Here is a 26,443-nt window from a genome sequence, read left to right as displayed (position 1 = left end):
TCCAGAGAAGCAGAATACTAGGAGATGTGTATGTGAGTGTATATACAAAAACAGAGAGAGGGAGGGAGGGAGAGGGAGAGAGAGGAATTCAGGAATTGGCTCCCACAACTGTGGAAGGGGCAAGTCCAAAATCTGCAGGTATGCTGGCAGGCTGAAGAGCTGAGTAACAATTGATGTTACAGTTTTAATCTGAAGGCAGGCAGCTGGCACAATTCCCTCTTCCTCCGGGGAGAAGCATCTTTTTTCTATTCACACCTTTAACTGATTGGGTGAGGTCCACCCACGTTGTAGAGAGTTATCTGCATTCCTCAAAGTCTGCTGGTTTAAATATTAATCTCATCTAAGAATATGCCTTCATAGAAACATCTAGAATGTTTGACCAAATATCTGGATACCGTGACTTAGCCAAGTTGACATAAAATTAATCATCACATAAAGAAATGGTCAACACTTTTGAGATTGAGTGTAAATTGGCTGAGGAATCTGGGTTCTGGGCTTTACTGATAAATCTCATTAAATATCTAGTATGATAGTCATTCTATTTAGTCATGAGAAATGTCCATCCCTCTCAGTGCCCTGGACAATGGCTAGGCCTGGATTCTTACCCTTCTTGCCACTACTGGATATATATGATTTCTGTTTTAGAGGATTTTTCCTTGACTTTGTCGAAAAAGACTGCACTCAGTTTACTTTTCCCCAAAATAGGATACTAGGCAGAATTGGTTTCCCTTCCCTTCCCCTCTCCTCCTCTCTCTCTCTCTACATCTCTCCTTCCTTCCTTCCTTCCTTCCTTCCTTCTTTCCTTTCTTCCTTTCTTCCTTCCTCCCTCCCTCTCTCTCTCTTTCTTTCTTTCTTTCTTCTTTTTTTCCCATTCACCTTTCCTCTGCACTGTTCCTGAAAACTGGGAGCAAAGTAAGAAGTAACACCTCCCTGTACCGTAATCTTCCATTTTCTTTCTTTCACCCCCAATTTTTGAAGTTTATTAATAAAAAGCATATTCTTTTCCTTACTTGACTGCTGCTGGGAATTTAGGGCCAGACTTTTTACAACGTTTTTAAGCTTTGGGAGGAGGGAAATTCTTTGATCCTTCTCTATTCTGACAACTATATCCCTAAAATCTGACCTACTATATTTATTTTTCTGTGAAAATACGTCCAAAGAAAGGTTGTCCTAAATTGCAAAACAGATTCACAACCTAATCTAAAATAAAAGCTAGGACAAAAGATAATCAAATTTGGAACCAAGGACTATATTCAAAATTTTTCTTTTTTTATTTTTTTTTTATTTTTTTTTTCAACGTTTATTTATTTTTGGGACAGAGAGAGACAGAGCATGAACGGGGGAGGGGCAGAGAGAGAGGGAGACACAGAATCGGAAACAGGCTCCAGGCTCCGAGCCATCAGCCCAGAGCCTGACGCGGGGCTCGAACTCACGGACCGCGAGATCGTGACCTGGCTGAAGTCGGACGCTTAACCGACTGCGCCACCCAGGCGCCCCTATTCAAAATTTTTCTAAGCCACAGCACAAATTCTGAAAATTTTGTCATTACAAAATGCTTTTAGTTCAATAGCTATCCTTGATGGCTACCTTAAACTATCTCCTTGTAACATATGATGATGCAATTGCTATTTATAAAGCTGAATGCAATTTGAGAAAAAATATTTACTATACAGGATTTAGGCAAGTTCCAAGCGAGTCAGGTATTTGCTAGAAGGCCATTCATTATATTGAAACCCAAATGAAAATAATGTTACTTTTAGACAAGGCAGTCATTGCCCTTACCTCACCTGCTTGTACTGATCATTGCACGGTGCCTTACGTTAACCGTTCCCTGTAATAGCAGTCTGATGAGCCTGATGACCTCTCAAGGTCATCTCAAGCCTTTTGATTATATGAATTTTGTGCTGAAAATTACATGCTAAAATATCTCCACCAAAGCTATGTCATTTTCTTTCTACAACTGTCATCTTTAATGCTACCTCAGGCTTTATATTTAAGATGTAGATCCATGTTTACCTGTTCCTAAAATGGTTTAAAAACTGTTACAGGACTTTCTCAACTTTCAATAGGAATAGAGGCAGATTTCATACAAGGTTAAACAAAGCCAACGGTGAATACCGCCGTTTGCATGTGTGGTAATAGCTCTCAATTGCTTTTCTTCTTTTCCTTAATGTAAGCCAGAGAGCCTATGATATCCATATCACATCAATTTTTTAAAATGTTTATGTCTATATCTCTTCATTTTTTAAAGAAATGGATACCATACCTAATGTGCCATAAAGTAAAAACATTCAGAGGTTAACTTATTAACGCGGATTTTATGATGCAAATTAGGTTGCTATAATTAAACTTTTTCAATAGTTATGTCTTTGCCTGCATTAGGTAGCCACCATAATTTTGAAAGTAAATATTTCACCAGGTGACACTTATTGAATGATATTTGCTAGTATTTTGGGCTCAGAATTCGCAGAACAAAATCAGTGCTGTTGACATGCCAATTTTAGTCATTTGTTACTTTTAAGCACCTAGAAGTTTTTGCCCAAAACTCTAGGTTTCTGATGGAAAGTCCTACTAAAACTTTAGATGACCTTCCCATTAACACAGACACTTTCTTTTATTATTATTATTATTATTGTTATTGTTATTATTGTGGAAAGAACCCTTAACATGATATCTACCGTCTTAACAAATTTTAAGTGCACAATATATTATTGGTGACTATAGGTACAATGTTGTATAGCAGGTTTCTAGAACTTATTCATCTTGCTTGACTAACACTGCATATCCGTTGATTAGTAACTCCTCATTTCCCCTCTTTGATTCTATGATTCTATGAGTTTGACTATTTTAGATTCTTCATAGAAGTGGAATCATGCAGTATTTATTTTTCTATGACTGGCTTATTGCACTTGACATAATATACTCAAGATCCACATATTGTTCCCTCGTGCAGAACTTCCTTCTCTTTTAAGGCTGAATAGTAAGCATCCCATTGCCATGAGATAACACTTCACACCTGTCAAGAGGGCTATTATCAGAAAAACAAAACATGGTAAGAGTCGGTGAGGATGTGGAGAAATAGGAACTTCTGCGCACTCTTGGTGGGAATACAAAATGGTGCAGCCACTGGAAAACAGTATGGAGGCTCCCTAAAAATTAACAATGGAACTACCAAATGATCCAGCAATCCCACTTTCCGGTACGTGTCCAAAAGAAGTCAGAATCTCAAAGGGCTAATAGCACCCCTACGTTCACTGTAGCACGATTCAGAGAAGCAGCCTCAACGTCCATCGACAGAGATCTTCTTTTGATAAAGATGTCTTGTCTCTGTTAGACCTCAGGTTACTCTCGATAAAACACTGAATACACACACTGTCTTTCTTATCCAAAGAGTCGGTTTTTCTCTCTCTTGTCAATTTCCTTTATTCTGATATCAGAATCTTTAGTACTTTGTTTGCTCCCTCTTTCTTTTGAGAAAAAAAGATCCCAGTTTCCAAAATGCAACCTTCACCTACCCCTGCGATTGCAAGGCAAAAAGCTCATGGAAACCCTCAATGACACATTTTCTCTGTCACCAGATGCCTTTTGGTGTCTAGGAAAAGTCCGGGTGCCTTTTTAGCTAAGCTTTGTTTTATTATGTTTTTATTTTCTCTCTCTAGCAGCCTTTGACCACTGATAATTTTATTAGGTCTCTTTTAATCTCCCTGTCTCTAATACATAACTCTGTATGCCTTTTATCTTGTTTCCACTATAATTCTTAAATTACTAGTTGGCTAATTCACTTAGGCATTCTCATGACTTTCCGAGAAATTTTATTGCCGTATCTTATTTTTCTTCCATGAGTTCCCAACCTATTCTTAACAATTTCTGCATTCTATTAAAACGGGCCATTCCAAAGTTCACTTGTTTCTGCTCTATCTTCTTTCACTTTCATTTTCAGCCTGATCCCATACACAAGGAGATTGGGATCGCTATTTCCTAGATTCCTCTGAACCGTTCTGCCTGCAGTCAGACCCCATGCATCACACACAATGCCCAGGCTGGTATTGTTTCTCCTCCTCATTGGCCATCGCCCGCCATGAATGAGAAAGCAATCCTCTATCACAGCTACAAGCACGCGGCCTGCCTTATCTGGTCTGCTTCCTAACACACAGTCTGTTAAGAAATAAGAAATTCAATGCTGCTGGCCACTACTGGCCCCTTGGATGTTTGCACACTTTTTTGTTTTTAATAACGCAGTCATTTCCTTATTCAAGCACTTTTTCTAATTGTGGGACATATAAGGGATTCCAAGAAATAATTTTACTAAAACTTTCCAGTGAAATTGCACAGTTTCAGGGTCAAAGAAGATTTTTTTCTGTCAGATGCAATACTATATATGAACCATTTTGCATTATTTATCTATAAATTGGTAATATTATACATCTTTCCAATCCATATCGAAAATGTAAACTATGAAATACCTTCCTCTAGTTTTCCACCAGAGATAAGACTTTCAAGATCCCTAGGTGGCTGGGAAGAGTCTTAAAATCTTAATTTAGAAAAGAAGAAACACAATGAATGCCCATCAGTAGCTGATAGCTGAAAAGGTATTAGCTACCTCCAGTTCATAGACTATAATGGTGTCATTAAAAACATGAATTAGATATATACCAATCAATTTGAGAAATATTCATGAGATTTTATTAAATGAGAAAAAACAAGATACAGCCAAATAAATATTTAATTCTACTGTGTGTAAAAAATGGCAAAAATTTTATGTGTGCATATATACATCAAAAACAATAATCATATATGTATTACATAGTAACTCTATTTTAGATTCCTTAAAAAGCTTGAAGAAAGCATAGAAAAATACAAAAGATGAATAGCATGGGTTCTTTTAGGTAAAGGAGAGTGATTTGTAGTAGGAGAGAAATACAAGAGGAGGGAGAGATAAGAAAAAATAAAAAAATGATTTGAAATCCTGTATTAAAAGATAGCATGTGATATGATCCCATGTGTGTAAAATGATGTGTTAAAGTGTTTGTATGTGTATATAAAGAGATGCACGTAAGGTTTAAGTTCATTTCTATTTTTTGACAACGATTTTTTTTTTACAAAGTTTGAATTTTTTTCAGCTAAATTATTGAGAGGACAAAATAAAGCTGTTTCCATTGTGGATGAAAAAGAAGAAACATGTGGAGGGGTTTTGTGTAATCATGAGGCTACTGTTCCGGCTCTGTCACACTCCCCTCCCTCATCACTGAGACCCTCCAGCGAAGGGGTAGCCCGCCTAGAGAGGAGCAAACTGACAGGGAAAGTTGGAGCCACGTGCTTCGCGTGAGACGAGGACATGCTGGGTGGCAGAGAGCCGCAGAAAGTGTTCCAAACTTGTCTTTTGGCCAAACCAATCAATACCAGCACAGCCTCCTAAGCGAGCATAGCGATTGTAAAGGAACCAAATTCACCTTTCTCAAGTGTAGGTGGGGTAATGGTAGCCAACGTGCCCGGCCACTGACCGTGGCCCTGAATGCGCTGCCAGCGTTCAGATTCTCTTCCCGCTCGGAGTCTTCCAGTTTCTCCATATATGACGCAGGCACAGTCATATAACCCAGTATACAGGATGGTTGCGAGAATCAAACATCAGTATACCACCCTTAAAGTCATCCCTGCCTTGTTGTGGGTGGTCAGGGCCTTAGCTCCCAGGCATATCCACTTGTCATTTCAGAGAGCATAATAAAGGCTTAATTTAAAATATTTCCTTCAATTGTTATTTATTTAATTAATCATTCTTATTCAATTATTCACAGCTTACAAATCCATGTTTGAGGAGAATGGGACTTTGAAATCACCTTTAATATTTACATTTTGAGACCAAAGCTGCGAATGTATCATTTATTCAACAAATACTGAGTCTTACAATGTCTGCATGCTGTTACCTCCAGGATCAGGCTATTTGGATATAATAAAACTTGGCCTTTCTTCATATCTCCAGCAAGTGAGTCCCAACTCCCAATCTATATTTAATCAAAGCATATGCATTAGTTTACTATGTTTAAAGCATGTTCTCTCCCTATCTCAACCCTCCTTACATTAGAAAAAAGAAATATCAAATGAGAAGAGAAAACCAGCATGAAAAAAAAAATGTTCTCCAAGTTGGTGTAAGAGTAGATATTGATCACTATGCCCTACCATCTCCAGAAGTGGCCTTTTTTTCATAAGTAACAGAGAAAAATATGGAAAAAGTCGCAATGCATTTGAGGGTATCCAAGCCATTACTGATCAGGAGATACACTGCAGAGTATCAGCGACTCTCTTGACCTACCATTTCCTTCTTCAACTTCCTTTTAGATATCACATAGTCTCCACACTCTAAGACAATTCCCCATCTCAAAATCCGGCTTAAGATTCTTCACTGGTACCTATTGCCCATCCACAGAGCCATCAGAGAACTTAATGTCACTACATTTGAAATTAAAAGGGTTTTGTCCATGGGGTGCCTGGGTGGCTCAGTCGGTTAAGCAACCGAGTTGGGCTCGGGTCATGATGTCACGGTTCTTGGGTTTGAGCCCCGCATCGGGCTCTGTGCTGACAGCTCAGCTCGGAGCCTGCTTCGGATTCTGTGTCTCCCTCTCTCTCTGCCCCTCCCCCATTTGTGTTCTCTCTCTCTCTCTCTCTCTCTCTCTCTCTCTAAAAAATAAATAAAATGTAAACAAAAAAAATTTTTTTAATAAAAGGATTTTGCCTTTTCCAGGCATCATTCACAAACATCAGAGCAATGAACTTTATCAGCTACTACCCCTGGTTGTCCTAGGGTTCCTAGTGAGGGGGGGGCGGGTAGTGCATTCACCCTGTGCTGGGAAATGTACTAAGCTAACACCTTCTGGTTTCTCTTCTCCCTCATTCATTCCTACCTGGGGAAGAAGGCAGGATGTATATGATTATTAATGTAAGACAGCGATCCTCAAGCTTTCTGGGCTCAGGATCCCTGTGCACTCTTAAAATTCATAAATAACCCCTAAGAACTTTTAGTTAGGAGGGTGATATTGATCAATATTTACTGCATTAGAAATTAAAACTGGGAACTCTAAAAATTACTTATTTTTATTTTTTTTTCAACGTTTATTTTTAGGACAGAGAGAGACAGAGCATGAACGGGGGAGGGTCAGAGAGAGAGGGAGACACAGAATCGGAAACAGGCTCCAGGCTCTGAGCCATCAGCCCAGAGCCTGACGCGGGGCTCGAACTCACGGACCGTGAGATCGTGACCTGGCTGAAGTCGGACGCTTAACCGACTGCGCCACCCAGGCGCCCCTAAAAATTACTTATTTTTAAATAACAAGAATAAATTCACCAGATGTCGACATAAATAACATTTTATGAAAGAATATATTTGCCAAACAAGATTGTAGTGAGAAGAGCACTATTGCGTTACACTTTTGCAAATCTCTTTAGTGTCAGACTTAAGAGAAGGTAGATGAATTTTCATGTCAACCTTTGGTAATATTACATGTATGTGACCTCTGGAAAATTCCACCGTACACTCTTGAGAGAAAGAGAGTGAAAATGCAAATACTTTTGACCTCATGGCACCAGTGACCACACTCTGAGAAGAAGCACCAATTTAGGAGAATGCTCAATTGGTAAGAACCAATTTAGGAGAACCCTAAATTGGTATCCATGGCTTGGCCACTTGTTCGGCTTCCTTTGAGATCTGCCTTCATCTCGAGGAGAACTCTCCTTTTAGCTCTGCCTCTCCCTCCAACAGGAGGTTCTTTCGTGCACCTGGAGTGGAATGAGCAACTACGTCTCACTCCGGGCTTGGTTTAGGAAGCCCTTCGGGGGCAGCACACCTCACCTGTGCTCTCCAACATCTCCATCAGGAATAAAACTGGAGTTTTTATCTTCATCCACCCAACCCCTTTGCCTTTCTCTTAGTTATTTATGAATGTGGTGGGGAATAGGAGCCATTTATAAGACCCCTTCGACACCAATAATCCTGACCACTTTTATACACATATCAACCTCAGGGTGCTTAGCATTAGCCGAGCCCCTGACTCAGTGTGTTCCAGACAGAATGCTGAGGACAGGAAGTGCAACCTGGCCTGGGGTCCCACTAAGCAGAAAATAGGAGGCATCCTTGAGCACTGTGAGCTCGACATAGACATCAGCACCATTAAGGAGCAAGCCTCCTTGAAAACAAGTTAAAATGTCGCCGTAGAGGGCCCACGTGGTTTCTGCTCTGGCAGAATGAGACAATCAAAGCAAGCTGGGACAAAGAGAAACTACGGGATAATTGACGAGCCTCTCAGGATTTTCTGTCAAGGTCCAACCCATTGTTTTCTCCCACTTTGCAGCACATACAGAGCAGAGTGCTAGTTTGGTTCTGACCATCTCCATCCCCGGTAACATAAAAATGGAGGAAGAGAAAGGAGCTCTTCGATCGAAGCTGCCAGTAAGGAGACACGTGGGCAAAACTGCATTGTCAGCACATGCGGGGTGAGTGGGGCCCTCGGGCAAAGGTAGATCGCAACATCAGCACTTAATCGTTCTTATAGGCTGGTGATTTATCCTCACCAAGCCTATGAATAGAGAATTAAACTTGCCTAGTTTATCAGAAGGAAATGGAACTTGACTCATCAACACATCTCATGGTGCTTCTAGAAATAGGGCTTGGGTGTACCCTTAATAATAAATAGCATCTATTCTAAACAGCATTGACTTTCATTTCAGAGGTAGAGCATGACTTAACTTTGCTTTACATGTGTGACCTGAACTAATGTTCTTATCCTCAGACTCTGCTAGCTACTTGATTGTCCAATAGTCACACTTGTCAAATGTAAACCTAAGGGCCTTTCACTCTCTTCGATTTCAAAAGGGGGCTTCTTTAGGAAGCCTATCCCAGGTCTTGAGGACCTGTATCTCCACAACCCCCACCTGGGGGAGCTCCAGGGACAAGGAGCTGATAAAACTTGAATATGTACTCTGAAGAAAGGTGTATGTACAAGAAATGCTAAGCAGCATAAGACAAAAATAATTTTCATCCATTTTCTTGACTTCCGTCCTTATCAGCAGTCTTGGTCCAAGTCTTAAGAATGTGTTGCCACCTCAAGTATCAGTGTTATTTCTTTAATGAACACGTGTAGTATTTACTATGTATAGGCACTATTAAGAGCATTTTACTACTAATAAACAATTTGATCTTCATAATAACCTAGTGAGGTGGGTACAGTTGTGATCATTTTACAGACAAGGAAACTAAGGCACAGAGATGCTGAGTCACCGCCTGGTGGCTACATGGGAACTCATACTTGGGCGTCCGGCTCCAGAGCCTGTGTACGTTGTGGTCTAGCCCTGCCCTTAACTGAAAGAATCCTGCTTTGGAGTATTTTGTATAAATCTCTGAGATAAACAACGGCACTGATCTCTGCACATCCTAACCTTTCCTTTTGTAAACTAAACGCTGCCGCCCCTGCCTCAGTATGTATGTAGCTCTAAATGTCTCCCCCACAGTGTCTGTCCTTTCCCTTTTCCAAATATTCCCTTCGCTAAGATCAAGGCAAATGGCCTCCAGCGCCCAGGGCCTCCCAAACAAGTAAAACGTTTATTTGTGACTATGTCACCTAAGTCTTCCACAGACTTTCCCACGGGGAAGATTATTTAAACTGGTGGAATATTCTGAAGGACATAGATACAATGTGCAACTTCCCACTTTTAATTCCAACATCTCCTGGAAGCACTGGACAGGCCTAGTAATGGAGCTACTGCTGACAAAAATAGCAGCTATTCTAATCCTCCAAATGTTTCCTGGTAGGCATATTCAATGTGTCCTTCGCCCATTGGTTCTGAAGTTTCTGGCTCACCCTGGAACTGAGCACTGAGTTAGTAGCCTGGACAATCACTTTTAAGTATTTTATCTGGTAGACCCTCAGCCCAAAGAAATTCTAAAAGTGTATCAACAGCTAGGAAAAAGCATTTGCACCTCCTATTATAAACTGACACCGGCCTCCGTATGCGGCAACTTGATTGTATTCCTCTGAGAGACACCCGGCAGATCTGTGTTCACAACATGCAAAGTGGCCCATTCAGGCAATCCGCTCCAAGGACCGGCTCACCTTTTCATCCCTCCTGAGCTCTACTGTGAGATACACTCCAAATACCACTACCACCCCTCCACAGGGTAAGTCTGATTTAACAAAGAACTTCAGAAGCATCTGAGGATTTTTTTAGAAGAGCATCTTTATTTGGGCACACCAATTCAGGCTGGGGGTGGGGGGGGGAATAAGTGAGTTCAATACCTCAAAGATGAGTTACAATCTAGATCTGGGTTAGTTGGCCATGTATGATTCATCAACGATAGCTGAGTGTTTCTGTAGCATATGAGAGTTGCATGCATTTAGGGTGAGACGCATTAAGCTCCCGGACAGATTTCGATGAAATGTTCACTTCCACAACTGATCCAAACCCTTTATTTTTAAAAAAATTAACCGATTTAGCTGTCAAACATAAAATATTCATTTTGTAATTTATGTAAGTAATGATCTCCAGCACACAAACTAGTTTAATTTTCTACGTGAATTTCATTATTTACACTTTCTTCCTCCCTAGTTGCAGGCAGGATTGTGACAGCTGTCCAGAGGCCCCAATTAAACACCTAAACCGGTTCCTATTATACCCACTAAAGCACTTAACCACCACCACCTGCAAAGAGCCTTCACTAAACAGCTACTGATCACATTCTGACACTCCCCATCACCACCCATAAAAACCCACTCACACACGCACACAACTTAAGGACCTCCTACTCCAATATGTGGGGAACAAAAAGGCAAGCGGATCAAAGTTCTTTGGGTTCCCACTTCTTTATTAAAGAAAACCCACACTTCTTTCAGATAAGCGTGTTCTCTGGAGAGACTTTTCTCTAGAACCCCAGTGTACCCATTCCCTGGGCATATGGGTGGTTCTGAGGTATGTGTGCCCCTCTCAGACCTCCCAACCCGCACTCACCAACCAGGGCACATGACCACCGGGCACACGGCTCAGGCCCTCAGGCACATTCTCAGAACTCAGAGACGAGTGCCTCAATGATTCTGTTCTGGAGCTTACAGCATCTTTCATGTGTACTCTCTCCATGATTGTGCCCTGACTGGCTGCAGAGTGCCAGCTTTTATCTTCTGATAAACTTTTTCCAGAATGATGGATTTCTTCTACTTACTCTGTACAATTTTTTAAAAATCAAATAAATGCTCTTCAGCAAACTTTAAGGGAATACTGAAAGACCATTCCACCCTGAAACAAAATAATTCTACCAGGGTCATGAAGTCTCACTGTGTTTTCTTTCCAAAGCTGATCCAATAAGACCAGATGCAGGACTCTTGTTGCAGGCAAATCTCAAAAAAGCATTTAAGAGCCAGCGATCAGAAGTCAGACAAGGCATACTGTTTGTTACAACCACAACTGGGGTCATTCTTCAGAATTTCATTGCTCTTTTTCGCAAAACAGGAGGAAAGTTATTCCAATTTGTCCAGATAAAACTGCATCCGTTTTCTCATAGAGCAATTTTGAATTGCCATGCCGGGCAGATTTTGTTTGGTGGGTTGGCTGGGTTTTTTACTCGCAGAAACCTTTTAATACTCTAAGACCCTTAGTTTCCTGAGTTAATGCCAGTGGAATATTTTGCAGGAATGAGTCACAGTTGCTCAATATTCTGTAGGAGTTGAGGCAAGATCGGTAAAGAGTTATTGGTGGGTGAGGTGGGCAGAGTTGGTGAACGATTGTGTCTTTTGGGTGACTGATTAGTTTATAGTGGGTGATTGATCTGGATTATACTTGTTGGATGAATGGATTACGCAAGTTATGTCTTTGACAGTTCCTCTAACTTTAGAGACTATTCCCAAATTTTGCCGAAAAGCTATGCTTTATACGGCTTCCTCCTCCCTGCCTCTCTCTCTCTCCCTCTCCCTTTCTCATGCCCTTTAACTAAATGATATCCAAAAAGTACATGGATATTTATGAGCCCTTTCTTAAGACAATTTTGCATTTATTTCAAAAATTTTACATACAAGGAAAGATGTTGATTTATTTAAATTAGTGAAAGAAAATTCTGCAGAGTACCCACTTCAACTACAATTCCAATTACTTTTTTCCTTCTGTCATCACAATCATTTGAAAATTATAGAAGTCTCAGCACCAAAGTTTGCAAACTCAAGGAATAGAGTATTTTCAAGAACATATGCTTTAAAAATAGAAACAAACATTCCTTTAAGCCACCTCATTTTAAAGGTGCTACAGATGACCCAAATATATTATTTAGAATTTTTATTTTATGATAATAACAAACACATATTGTGCCACAATGCTACCCCTGATAAATTATTTTCCGATCATAAAAAAATTATTTTATACATAGACATATATAATATTGGTTCTATGGAACATTCCAGTGGACACAAATTCTGTCCTTCCCCATAGACCTGTACTATTTAATACAGTGGCCACTAGCCATATGTGCCTATTTAAATTTAGCTTAAGTTAAATTAAAAATCCAGTTCCCCATTCACACTAGCCACATTTCAAGTGCTCCAAAGCCACATGTGGTTGGTGGCCCCCTTACTGGACAGTACAGATTATAAAATATTTCCATCCCTGCAAAGAGTTCTACTGGACAACACATCTTTTGTTTAGACCAGGAGGTCTTTTACATTATAGACCATGGCTATTTTCCAATAGAGATAAAGCCGTTTTATGAGCATATAACATTTTGTCCTAAAGCATTCAAAGTCCAATGTGCTCATCACATTTTACAGTTAGAAATCGCTCCACATTTTGATTTACCAGTTACTTAACCAAACTTCCTATCTCCTCATCTAAGCTGGAAGCTTCTTAAGGACAGGGACTACATATCAAAAACCTTTATTCCTTTTCATTGCCTCCCAGGTGAGTACTAAGTGCAAGACATTGTTTAAAAAAAAAAATCAGGGGCGCCTGGGTGGCTCAGTCGGTTAAGTGTCCGACTTCGGCTCAGGTCATGATCTCGAGGTCCATGAGTTTGAGCCCCACGTCGGGCTCTGTGCTGACAGCTCAGAGCCTGGAGCCTGCTTCAGATTCTGTGTCTCCCTCTCTCTCTGACCCTCCCCCATTCATGCTCTGTCTCTCTCTGTCTCAAAAATAAAAATAAACATTAAAAAAAATTTTTTTTAATCTTCTTGAATCGAATTCAAATGCAACATAGCCTATCTGCCTACTTATTCTAATGTAATGCCCTTTGGATGCTAAAGAAAAGTTCTTGCTGGTTGGGTAAACCGAGAGGAAAGTCTTAGGCTAAGTGGAATCCTCATGATCCCTCCGGACTATTTCCCCGAATGTATAGCAGCAACACTTACAAGAGAGGCAGTAGTTGCTTTGTGAGGCAAAGGAGTGACAACATGCCATGGCTGTGCTGCCAGCAGATGGATCCCCTTTGCTCCTACTGGGAGCCAAGTCCTAGGGAGGAAGCTCAGAAATCCCAGTCCCACTAGTTGGAAAATGGAGCCCCTGTTTGAGCTCCATTGTGCAGTCCAGCCCCCCAAAAAGTTCTCAGCTTTATCTCAGGTGATCACTTTTCTTTTTTTTTTTTTTTTTTAATTTTTTTTTCAACGTTTGTTTATTTGGGACAGAGAGAGACAGAGCATGAACGGGGGAGGGGCAGAGACAGAGGGAGACACAGAATCAGAAACAGGCTCCAGGCTCCGAGCCATCAGCCCAGAGCCCGACGCGGGGCTCCAACTCACGGACCGCGAGATCGTGACCTGGCTGAAGTCGGACGCTTAACCGACTGCGCCACCCAGGCGCCCCAGGTGATCACTTTTCTAACCCTGGCAAGCATTCGACAAATATTTATTCATTCTACAAATGGATATTAAAAACCTCTTTTGTACACAAAGCATTGTGATTGACGGTGGAGACAAAACAATAGGGAAGGTGGATAACAAATAAGTAGCAAACCAACACATCATGTAAACTGGTGAGATGCTACAGCGGAGCAGGACAGAGTGGTCTGATGAGGGATCATGGAAATGAGCGGGATGGGTCTCAGATTCCATGAACAGGAAAGACATCTTGAGGAGGAGACCTGTACCTTGAGACCAGAAGGATGAGAAGAGTTTGTCATGCACGGAGCCAGGTGGAAGAAACAACAAATGCAAAGGCATTGAGACTGTGGTTTGGTAAAGAACCAAGAGGCAACCAGTGTAGTTCAAGGGAGCACAGAGCTAAGAGGCAAAAAGTGAGGGAGGCAGTGACCATCTTTTGCCATGTCATAGCCAGCTCGTTCATGACCTTACCGGCCATGACAATCCATTGAGATTTCATTATAAGTGCTTTGATAAGCTCTTAAATGCTCAGAAATAGAGACCGAGTGAATGAGTGGGTGAGTGAATAAATGATTGAAACTACTTGACCTTCAAAAGCAAGAGTTTTTAAAGTGGGAGGAATCATATCTTGCTGTTAGGTGTTTGTTTTCCTTAAATAAATATCACATTCCTGTCATCTCTCCTCCTTCCTTTGGATTATGAGGGTGATACGTTTGACTGACTTTGAAACTGCCTCTGAGATAGCTCTACATTTGCTTTTTAGAAAGAAAGCAACATTAACTGGAAGCCTTCCCTGACCCCTTCAGGCAGAATCGGGTCTTCCCTGCTCTGTGCTTGCTCCTGCACTGCTTAGCACATTCCTCTGTGCAACATTTACTACTTTGAATTGTAAGTATGTTTACGGACCATGAACACAACAAGTGCATCTCCGTCACCGCCCTTCTAGCACGGTGCCCAACACACAGTGGGCCCTCCTAAACGCTTTCAGGATGAGTAAAAGACTGAGAAGGAAAAGATGTAGGTCTTCTTAAGTAAATGCAGACTCAGAACCAAGTTTCTATGCTAATTAGTACTAAAAGAAGATTAATTTACTGTCTCTAATCAGCTCCTCTGACCTGATTATGTATTGGAGTCCTGAGGTTCTCTACAAATATTACTATTTATGCAGCATGTAAATTAAGACAACTCTTAGAAAATGGAGAGGTTTGGATTCCCATTCTATAATACAGTTCTTCGCAATTAATTCAAAGTACCCTTTTGTAAATAATAGCCTGAGAAGCGCCAATGCTTCCATCAAGCGACTCCTACTCTGTGTCAATGCTAATACCGTCCTGTGTTTACTCAGAGTGTGGTCTTTGATCCTCCCATCCATGGGAAGTGGGCAAGACAAACATTCTTATCCCTATCTCGTCAATGAACATATAAGCCCCCCCCCAAAAAAGAAATCCATTTAAAGTTACACTGCATGTATGTGGAGAAGCCAATGATATAAAATCCATTTCCTTAGACTCTCTTCTTTCTCTTACACCACAGTCTCTGGATCAAAGGCTCTCAAAGTGTGGTTCACAACTAGCAGCAGCAGCCTCATTGGACTCTGCTCTAAATGTAAATTCTCAGACCCCACCCCAAACCAACTGAATCAACCCCCAGGGGGAGCTAGGGAGGTAGTGGTTAGAAGGAAGGAGAAAAGGGAGGGCCAGCCATGTTTTAACAAGGCCTCCAAGCAATGCTAATGCACACTTAAGTTTGAGAAGCGCTACTTTAGATCATTTGTTTAAAAAAACACGTCTGAATGATTAAAAGTTGATTTAAGCTATATACAGTTTATTTCATGTAATGCAAAATTGCCTAAATTGAAGTTAAAATCTTACCTGAAAATTTGGATATATTCATTACCAACTCATCGTTCATTATTTTGTTACACTGTCATGTAAATTCTGTTTGTGCAAGGAAATAAAAGTTTTGCTTTACATAATACTGTCAAGCATTTGGTTACAAGTTTCCAATTACAGTTAAGCTTGAATGAAGTAACTGTGATAAATTAAAAATTGTACTTATACTTAATCTGATCACATCATCATTAATATCAACTTTAGCACATATGGCTTGACCATCAAACTTACAATAGTAAAAGGATGTAGCAAAAGCTACATTACAGAGTCCATTTCAGGAAAAGATGTTTATTGGTCCAATAGTAAAATAAATGGAGAAGATAATGCAATTTTCCATATATACGACTACTGAAATCTTTGCTGAAGAAATTCATCCAAAAAGAAACTTGGCAGCTTTCCCCTGGAGGAGTCTGCTCAATCTTCTGAGGGTGACTGTATCCCTGAATGATCCCTGAATTATAGCCTTCAAGCAACTGAGAGCTAATCAAAGGTTTATGAGAGAGTATCAGACAGATTCTACTTGCAGAGATATAAGCAACATGTGCTATTAACACGTACAGCAGAATGAGCCGTTGAAATTGTGTAGAAAAGGAGCAAATATTCTTCCAGTGAATCTCAGTGATCAAATATTCTTAATTTCTAGAAAACATGCTTAAAGGGCCTACATTAATGATCCTGATTTTATATTTCCCAAAGAGTAGGCTCTCCGGTGCGGCTGGATAGTAACTGTATGTGGCCTAAGTTAAAAATTCTTACTCTACCTTTTGAACCTTTACTACTTTTTTTAAAAAGTAATTCAGGTGAGCTGCTCCAAGAGGAAAAGGGACCAGCATGGAACCTGGAAACAACTCACACTGTTTTGGACCTGATCATCCAAACTAAATATTATTGGCTCTTCACACTTATGCTTTTGAATGCTTCGCTACTGAATGGCCTCCTTTTATCCCCCTATCTCTTCTCCTCTCCCCTAAATATAAGGGATTTCAACAAGCTGTTGATACTCCTTGATTAACTTTGGCAGATTCTACATTCTCTAAATCATTTTCACAGTGGCACATTGCATTCTGGGACAGGCTATCAATTCTGTGTCCTAATGACAGTCTTCTCCTTTTCCATTCTCAACATTTACTGTCTTCCCAAGGGGAATTGACCCTAACCATAAGGTGGAAAACTACTTGGGGAAAGCGTTTAAAGGGTTTGAATACAGATAAGCACAAAAGTTTAGGCTAAAATAGAGATAGGAGATTACCTGAAGTCTCAGTTATTAACACAATAGCTGGGATGAAGTTAGCCATCAGTTAAAGTTTGAACGAGTGAAAATATTAATAGTTATGTCTTTTATTCATGACATACTCCTGTGTGCCAGAACCATCTAAGCAGTTGACCAACATCATCTCATTTAATCATTAGAAAAACGCTTCCTAGATAGTGACATCATTCCCATTTCACAGCTAGAAACTGAAACTGGGAAAGAAGTCATGCAATGACAACCATAACCAGACTTTGGGGGAGAAAGTTCAAACCTGAGTCTTCTTGACCTCATAGTCTATGCCCCTCTGACAACACCACAATGAATGAAAGAATAATTGCTTTTTCATTCTAGTTTCCAATGACGGTTGGGAGCATGCAAGCACGCAAGGGGTCCTTTACCCATAACGGAGTGATTTGGAGGGGCTCTTCGTTAATCAAATGTCTCTTACAGGGTCCTGGTAAAGGCTATGTTATTGCCACCATTGAAGTATCTCCTCTGGGCCAAAGCTTGCTTTCTAGATGCTGCAGTGCAGATTATTTACCTGAGATGGGGGTCAGAAGAACTCAGGTCCATCTTGGACTGAGTGCAATAATCACTAAATTTCCAGAGACAGGAGGGGCTGGCAAAGGCACATAGGAGTCCTGAGGAGGGTGACTGGAAGTTCAGGCTGGAAAAAGCAGAGGTCATCATGAGAGCAGAGGATCCCAGAGGGAGAGGGAAGGCTGGGAGTGGAGGCTTCAAACTCCAAACTTCACCTACTTAGACATTTTGCTCTAGTTCAGCAATACTGCTAATATTTGCCAGATTAGACTCAAAAATTCTCACAACATATAACTGTGGTGTTGAGCAACTTTCCCAGCAATCAACAAGTTTTGAGTGTAAAAGGGCAATAATGCATCAAAAGAATTATGCAAGAGAAGAGAACGAATTCTCCTTTAACATTTTATGTCTAGAAATTTCATATTTTCCAAATACAAATTAAATAAAGCCTAATCTAAGCTAATTTTAATCAGGGTAACACTGTATTCATTTTGCTCACATGAGCAGGATAGAAGTTTCAGAGAAGATAAATGTTCATCCTAAACAAACTCTGGATTTTTTTTTTAAAGTCACAGAATTATTAAATCTCCCTTTGGAATACTCTTGTCTTTTAGGAAAAAAATCTTTTATGGTACTGAAACAACATGAGTCCAAAAAAAGGAGAGTTCCACAATTAATCCATTCCTTTAACAAATGTTTATTGAATACTTTTTATATGATAGGCACTGAGGGAAATAAAAAGATGAATAAGATCATCTACTCCAAGAGTCTATTTGAGGACACACATACATAAACAATTGCAAAACAATTCAACAGGGTCTGTAATAAAGGTTTTTATGAGGCCCCACTGGAACATAGAGAAAGGAGTCATGCATTTAGCCTGTCTCAGAGCAAATTTCACAAGAGAAAGGACACTGAAGTTGCTTCTTGAATAGAACAACCCCACATGCAAATTTCCAAAGGCAAGACAATATGTGGCCTATTTGGGAAACCATGAAATTCCATATGCACATGGAAAAAGGGGTTTTTATTTATGCAACATTATTTAGCCAACATTTACTCTTCAAAACACTTGACATGCATTAACTCATTTCATCCTCAACACACTTTTCAAAATAACCCAAATTTAACACATGAGAAAACTGAGATTTAGGTAAGTCAAATAATACACCCAAAGTTCAGTTGGGCAAACTGACATACAAACCTGGATAGCCAGAGACCATCATTTTTTTGTTATTATTAATATATAATTGACATATTACTTTGTGCACATTTAAGGAAAATGTATTGATTTCATAAATGTATATATTGCAATGATGACCACCAGAGCATTAGTTAACACCTCTGTCACATCACATAATTATGATTTCTATTTTGTGGCGGGAAAAGCTAAGATCTAGTCTCTCAGCAACTTTGAAGTTCATCATACAAAATTGTCAGCACATAAATATACAAAGCAAACATCATTAGAACTAAGGGGAGGAATGGAGAGCAATACAATAATAATAGGGGACTTTAGCATTCACTTACATCATGGGATAGATCATCCAGACAGAAAATCAATAAGGAAACATCAGCCTTAAATGACACTTTAGACCAGATGGACTTAATAGATAAATAAAGAACATTCCGTCCAAAAGCAGCAGAATATACATTCTTCTCAAATGCATGCACAACATCCTCCAGGATAGACCACATGTTAGGCCACAAAATAAGTCTCAATACATTTAAGAAGACTTAAATATCAACTATCTTTTCCAAACATAATGATTTGAAACTAGAAATCAATTATAAGAAGAAAACTGGGGGAAAAAAACAATTATGGGGAGACTGAACAACATGCTACTGAAGAACAAGTGGGTCAACGAAGAAACCAAACCATAAATCAAATAATACTTTGAGACACATGAACATGGAAATACAACAGTCCAAAATCTTTGGGATGCAGCAAAAGCAGTTCTAAGAGGGAAGTTCATAGTGATACAGTCCTTCCTCAAGAACAAGAAAAATCTCAAATAAACAATTTAACTTTATATCTAGAAGAAAAAATGAAATCCAAAGTTAGGAGAAGGAAGGAAATAACCAAGGTCAGAGCAGAAATAAATGAAAAAGAGATTAAAAAGACAATAGAAAAGATCAATGAAACTAAGAACTGGTTCTTCGAAAGGATAAACAAACTTGACAAACCTTTAGCTAGACTCACCAAGAAAAAAGAGAGGGCTCAAATGAATAAAATTAGGAATGAAAGAGAAATTACAACTGATACCACAAAAATACAAAGGATCATGAGAAACTACTGTTTATAATTATACACCAACAAACTGGACAACATAGAAGAAATAGATAAACTCCTAGAAACATACAGTCTTCCAAGACTGAATCATGAAGAAATACAAAATCTGAATAGACTGACTGCTAGTAAGGAGACTGATCAGCAATCAAAATCCTACCAACAAACAGTAGTCAAGGACCTGACAGTTTCACTGGGTAATTCTACCAAACATTCAAAGATTTAATACTTGTCCTTCTCAAACTCCTCAAAAAACCTGAAGAGGAGGGCACACTTCCAAATTCATTTTTATGAGGTCAGCATTTACCTACTACCAAAACCAGACAAGGACATAGCAAAAAAAGAAAATTACAGGCCAATATGTTTAATGGACATAAAGCAAAAAACCTCAAAATAATATTAAGAAACCAAATTCAATAGTACATTAAAAGGAATATACACTATACATTAAAAGGACCATGATCAAGTGGGATTTATGCCAGGGATACAAGGATTGTTCACCATCTGCAAATGAATTGTTGTGATACACCACATTGGCAAAATGAAAGATAAAAAATATATGATCATCTCAATAGATGCATAAAAAGCATTTGACAAAATTCAATACCCATTCATGATAAAAACACTCAACAAAGTGGGCATAGAAGAACATAATCCACATAATAAAGGCCATATATGACAAGTTCACAGCTAACATCACACTCAATGGAACAAAAAAATCGGCAACAAAATATGGATGCCCGCTGTTGCCACTGAGTATTGAAAGTCCTACCCATGTCAATTAGGCAAGAAGAAGAAATAAAAGGCATACAAACTGGAAAGGAAGAAATTTAAACTGTCACTATTTGCAGATATCATGATATTATATATAGAAAACCCTAAGGACTCCACCAAAAACTCTTAGCAGAAATAAATGAATTCAGTAAAGCTACAGGATACAAAATCAATATACAGAGATCTTTTGTGTTTCTATACACTAATAACAAACTATCAGAAAGAGAAATTAAGAAAACAATCTCAATCTCATTCATAACTGCATCAAAAAGAATAAAATATCTAGGAATAAATTTAACCAAGAAGGTGAAAGACTGACACACTGAAAACTCTAAGACATTAATGAAAGAAATTGAAGAAGACAAACAAGTGGAAAGACATTTTGTCCTCATGAATTGAAAGAATTATTATTGTCAAAATGTCCATACCACCCTAAGCAATCTACAGATTCAATGAAATCCCTATTAAAATTCCAATGGAATTTTTCACAGAACTAGAACAAACAATTCTGATATTTGTATGGAACCACAAAAGACCCTGAATAGCCAAGGTAATCTTAAGGAAGAAGAACAGAGGCGGGGGTATCACGCTCCCTGATTTCAAACCATATTACAAAGCTTTAGTAATCAAAAGAGTATGGTACGGGCATAAAAACAGACACATAGATCCATGGAAATGGAACAGAATAAAGAGTCCAGAAATAAACCTACACATACATGGTCAATTCATTTATGACAAAAGAGCCAAGAATATACAATGGGAAAGGACAGGCACTTCAATAGATGGTGCTGGAAAAACCAGATGGCCACATGCAAAAGAATGAAACTAGACCACAGTCTTGTACACAAAATTAACTCAAAATGCATTAAAGACTTGAATGTAAAAAAAAAATCTGGAAGAAAATATAGGCAGTAAGTTTCTTGATATCAGTCTTGGTAATGAATTTTTGGATCTGACTCCAAAGGCAAAGGAAACAAAAGCAAAAATGAACAAGTGAGACACCATCAAATTAAAAAGTTTCTGCACAGCAGACAAAACTATCAACAAAATGGAAAGGGAACCTAGTGAAGGGGATAAATACTTGCAAATCATAAATCCAATAAAGGGTTAATATGCAAACCATACAAAGAACTCAAACAGCTCAACAGCAAAAAAGCAAACTGTGGAGTTATTTCTAGAGAATGTATCGTAAGCCCTGGGAAAGTGAATGGGGTAATTGCTGAAACATCAGCGATATTGTGGTCTCAAGGCTGTCAGACGAGACACCACCATGGGAACAGAGCCCCATGATCTCCCAGGAGCCAGTTAGGAGACAGACCCACTGTAATTGCCCAGCAGTCCTTGAAACTGTACGTCTTCCCTGTATGCTTTCCCATAAACACCAGATGTGTGTTTGGTCTATGTCTAGGGTCTCCTTGTGTTTTCCTCCCATGCTTTAACATTCTTTGACGTTTATACCTGGCGAACATGAAATAAAAACTATGTGCAGTTTGCTGCTGCTGCTGTTTCGCTGGCAGAGGCAGCCCTGCACGTCCGCTTAGTCTAGTGTCTGAGAACTTTTTCCTCAGTGCGTGGCTACAACAAACAACCCAATTTTAAAAGGGGGCATAGGGTCTGAATAGACATTTTTCCAAAGACATACAAGTAGCCAACAGACACATGAAAAGATGCTCAGCATCGCTATCAGGGAAATGCAAATCAAAACAAAAATGAGACATCACCCACACCTGTCAGAGTAGCTATTATCAAAAAGACACAAATAATAAGTATTGGAGAAGATATGGAGAAAAGGGGACCCTTGTACACCATTGATGGGGATGTCAGTTGGTGCAGCCACTATGGAAAACATTATGGAGTGTCCTCCAAAAATTACAAGTAGATCTACCACATGATCCATCTATTCCACTTCTGAGTATTTATCTGAAGGAAACAAAAGCACTAATTTAAAGCACCACTATGTTCATTGCAACATTATCTACAATAGCCAAGATATGGAAATAACCCACGTGTCCATCAGTGGACGAATGGATAAAGAAAATGTAGTATGTATACAATGAACTACTACTCAGCCTTAATAAAGAAGGAAATCTTGCCATTTGCTACAACATGGATGAATCTTGAGGGTATAATGTTAAGTGAAATAAGTCACACAGAGAAAGACAAATACCTTAAGATTTTACTTACATGTGTAATCTAAAAAACAAGACACATGAACAAACAAAACAAAACTCATAGATACAGAGAAGAGATTGGTGGTTATCAGAGAGGAACGGGTTTGGGGGGTAGGTAAAAGGGTAAAATGGGTCAATTGTATGGTGATAGATGGTAACTAAACTAATTGGGGTGATTACTTTATAGTGTGTGCAAATCAAATCATTAGATTGCACATCTGAAATGAATATAATGTTATATACCAATTGGACCTCAATTTTAAAAAGTAATGATAAGAATAAGAATAAGAATAAGAATAAGAATAAGAATAATACAGAAATGTTGACTAGTCACTGTTATAGCACAAGTCCTAACCATTACATAGCATCTCATGAGGATACAAAGACAAGTTGTGAAGGACTTTATACATCCTGCAATAGCATTTGAAATTGATAGAGTATGGCCATCAGAGGTTTCAAGGCAGTGAAATAACACAATCATATTTTGGTTATGGAAATGTTACCCTAGTGTCAGCATAAACAAGGGGATGGAGACCAAGAAAACTGGAGGCAAGTAGACCTGTTGAGATTTTGTTGCTAAAGCACAGGCAAGACATGGTGAGGATTTTAGTCAGATGATGGGTCTGCACAGAAAGAAATAGAACAAGAAGATATTTAGCGGTAGTATTAACAGGGTTTGGTGACCCTGAGAACATAAGATAGAGAGTGAGATGGAGATCAGAGTCCAGAATGGCATAGTTTCTAGTCTGAGCCACGGGGGAGACGGCGAGTCCCTTGGCCAAGCATTAACCAAGATAGAAATATGAGAAGAGGAAGTTTGAATAAGGATGTTAGTAAGTTCACTTTGGGACATTTTGAGTCTGAGTTACTCCTAGAAAAACAGTTCAGATGTTGAGAAGTAAGGCATAAAGATATAAATTTGCGGGGCGCCTGGGTGGCGCAGTTGGTTAAGCGTCCGACTTCAACCAGGTCACGATCTTGCGGTCCGTGAGTTCGAGCCCCGCGTCAGGCTCTGGGCTGATGGCTCAGAGCCTGGAGCCTGTTTCCTATTCTGTGTCTCCCTCTCTCTCTGCCCCTCCCCCGTTCGTGCTCTGTCTCTCTCTGTCCCAAAAATAAATAAACGTTGAAAAAAAAATTAAAAAAAAAAAAAGATATAAATTTGCTTGTTATTGTCATGGGCACAGTTGAAGCCAAGGAAGTGAGTGAACCTAGCAGTGATAATAAATTTCATGCAGATGTGGAAGAAGAGATTACCTAGGATGTAAACCTTGGCTATAAGAGCTTACATGAGGAAGAAAAGCCCACAAAGAAAGGAAGAAGGAAAAGGAAAATGGGAATAAATGAGAAAATTTTAAGTACAATAAAGAATCTGAGCATAAATTTCCAAAATGTAATCTTACTCTTGATGGAGACTTAGATGAAAATACCCTTATATTTCATTTTCCCTCCCATACTTTAAAATATGATTATTTTAATAGCTGAAGAGTAACTACATTATTTGCAAATAATCAACAGAGATATTCTAAACAACAAATTCTCTACCCAAGTCAATAGTTTCTTAAATGTACAAACTTCAGAAAAAAACTCAAGAGCAAATTACAAACAAACAAACACACTCTGATAAAACCCTTATATGTAGAAAAAAGTTTAGGCATTTTCCACCCTTGCTTTTCCACGAAAGCAAGTTCAGACTAACAAATAGGTAAATATTTTTCAGTGAAAATTGCACCAGTTAAGCAGACATTAACACAATTAGCTTGCAACTTGTCTCCACTAATTAAAAGAGAGACAAATATTTGCATTACTGATAAATCACTGATAATCATTAAAAGTCATATTCTTCTAATAAAAAAATGACTGGATTTTTTAAAAATATTTGTTCATGGGGCGCCTGGGTGGTGCAGTCGGTTAAGCGTCCGACTTCAGCCAGGTCACGATCTCGCGGTCCGTGAGTTCGAGCCCCGCGTCAGGCTCTGGGCTGATGGCTCAGAGCCTGGAGCCTGTTTCCGATTCTGTGTCTCCCTCTCTCTCTGCCCCTCCCCCGTTCATGCTCTGTCTCTCTCTCTGTCCCAAAAAATAAAAATAAAAAAAATATTTGTTCAAAGACATGAACATGAATCCATGTGTATGAGAAATTTTTATGCACTGTAATACTGCATCAAGATACACAGGACTTATATTTAATAACCAAGTATTTGCTTTCTGGATAAGAGTACCTGAGTCCAGAAACAACAAGAGCAGGTGACATCTATGAGTCTCACAGCCAACACCAGCCAATTTGATCCCAAATACATAATAGGAATTTAAAAGCCAGAACCATGAACCAAGAATGACAGCTCCTTTGGCTACCTTACTTCTCTCTTTGGTTGTTTGTTCTTCCATTAGTTAGATTTCAATGAAAATCGAAATTGTAGGCAATACAAATATTATAAGAGATATTATTTTGCACTTGCTTGAATAGGATAATAAAATTTAAGAAGCATACATTGTCCATATGTGGGTATGCACGTTCCTCACCTTATGTGTTCAGTATATTCCTTCAAAGTGTTTTGTAAATAAATTATGGTAAATGAGCTAATATTTTAAGTACCTGCTATTTAAAGAAAGACTAGGTTTCTATAAAGTATAGAATACCCTAATAAAATAGTCATTTCTTGGGTTTGCTTATGGATGTAGATGTTAGTCCCTTCGTAGGTGAATCAATCCTCAGTTTATATATTTAGCTAACTTAAATTTTCAAACATTTGTCTTAAAGTAGAGCACGAGTGCAGCCACACTGCTGATACCATCAAATCAAACCGGTAAATAGTTTTTGCAGCCACAGCAGGGTGTAATGACTCCCGTAACATGATCTGATTAAAGGACCACAGGCTGCTGTGTGGAGAACGGCGGGCAGGGGAATGGAAGGAGAGCCCAGTTAGGAGGCTCTTGCCCTGGTCTAGAAAAGATGATGTCCCGAGCTGGAAAATGAAGAAAATCGAACAGATTAGAAGTACTTTTTTGTAGTCAACTAGACATGTTAGTGGATCAGATGTTGGAAAGCAAAGCACTGAGTGGAGAATAACTTCATGAATAGAGCGCCGCTTCCTGGGGGGCAAAACTGGATACGAGCAGATTTGGGGCAAGGGTTCTTCATTGGCTGTAAGTCTGAGATACTCACTAGATATCCAAATAGATGTTGATTTCCTCCTACACCAAGTGCTGATGATAAAGTGTACCTTGTAGGGTTGTATAGGGTACAAATAATGTATTGAGATCACCTAGCAAGCTGACCAACCCACAACTGGTGCTTAATAGCAGTAACTATTTTTATTATTATTGGAAACGCACAGAAAGTAGGTAATGTCATTGGAACTTGAAGTTGAGAAATCCCATTACTGATTTAAATTTTGGAATCCTCGACATAGCTTACATTCAAGGCAACAGACCACTTTGAGCACCTACCATGACCCAGGTATTGTGCCAAGTACGTGGAATAGAAATAAGAATAACAGAGTTCCTCCTCACAAGAAGCTCAGCACAAATTGTGGAAGAGAATGGAATGCTCAAAGGGCAGAAATTAGAGTAGAAAAAGAAGAGGCTTCAATTTGGTGAATCCTTTGTCGAACATGCAAGAAGGAAGAAGAGCCAATGGAGGAAGCTAAGAAGGACAAGGCAGGAGAGAACCAGGATAGCATGACCAGGATGAGCTC

General features: G+C 39.3%; 1 pseudogene; it reads left to right on the top strand.

The window, feature by feature from the left end:
- The window catches only part of LOC124529118 (forkhead box protein H1-like), a 68,469-nt pseudogene that overhangs the window by 5,440 nt on the left and 36,586 nt on the right, over nt 1-26,443 (top strand).

This window comes from Lynx rufus, unplaced genomic scaffold (assembly GCF_022079265.1).
Source record: "Lynx rufus isolate CCGP_SWC_20201006 ecotype Redwood Valley unplaced genomic scaffold, mLynRuf1.p SCAF_6, whole genome shotgun sequence".
NCBI classification, from domain to species: Eukaryota; Metazoa; Chordata; class Mammalia; order Carnivora; family Felidae; genus Lynx; species Lynx rufus.
Note: the sequence above shows the minus strand (reverse complement) of the source record. Positions and strands in the feature narration are given on the sequence as shown.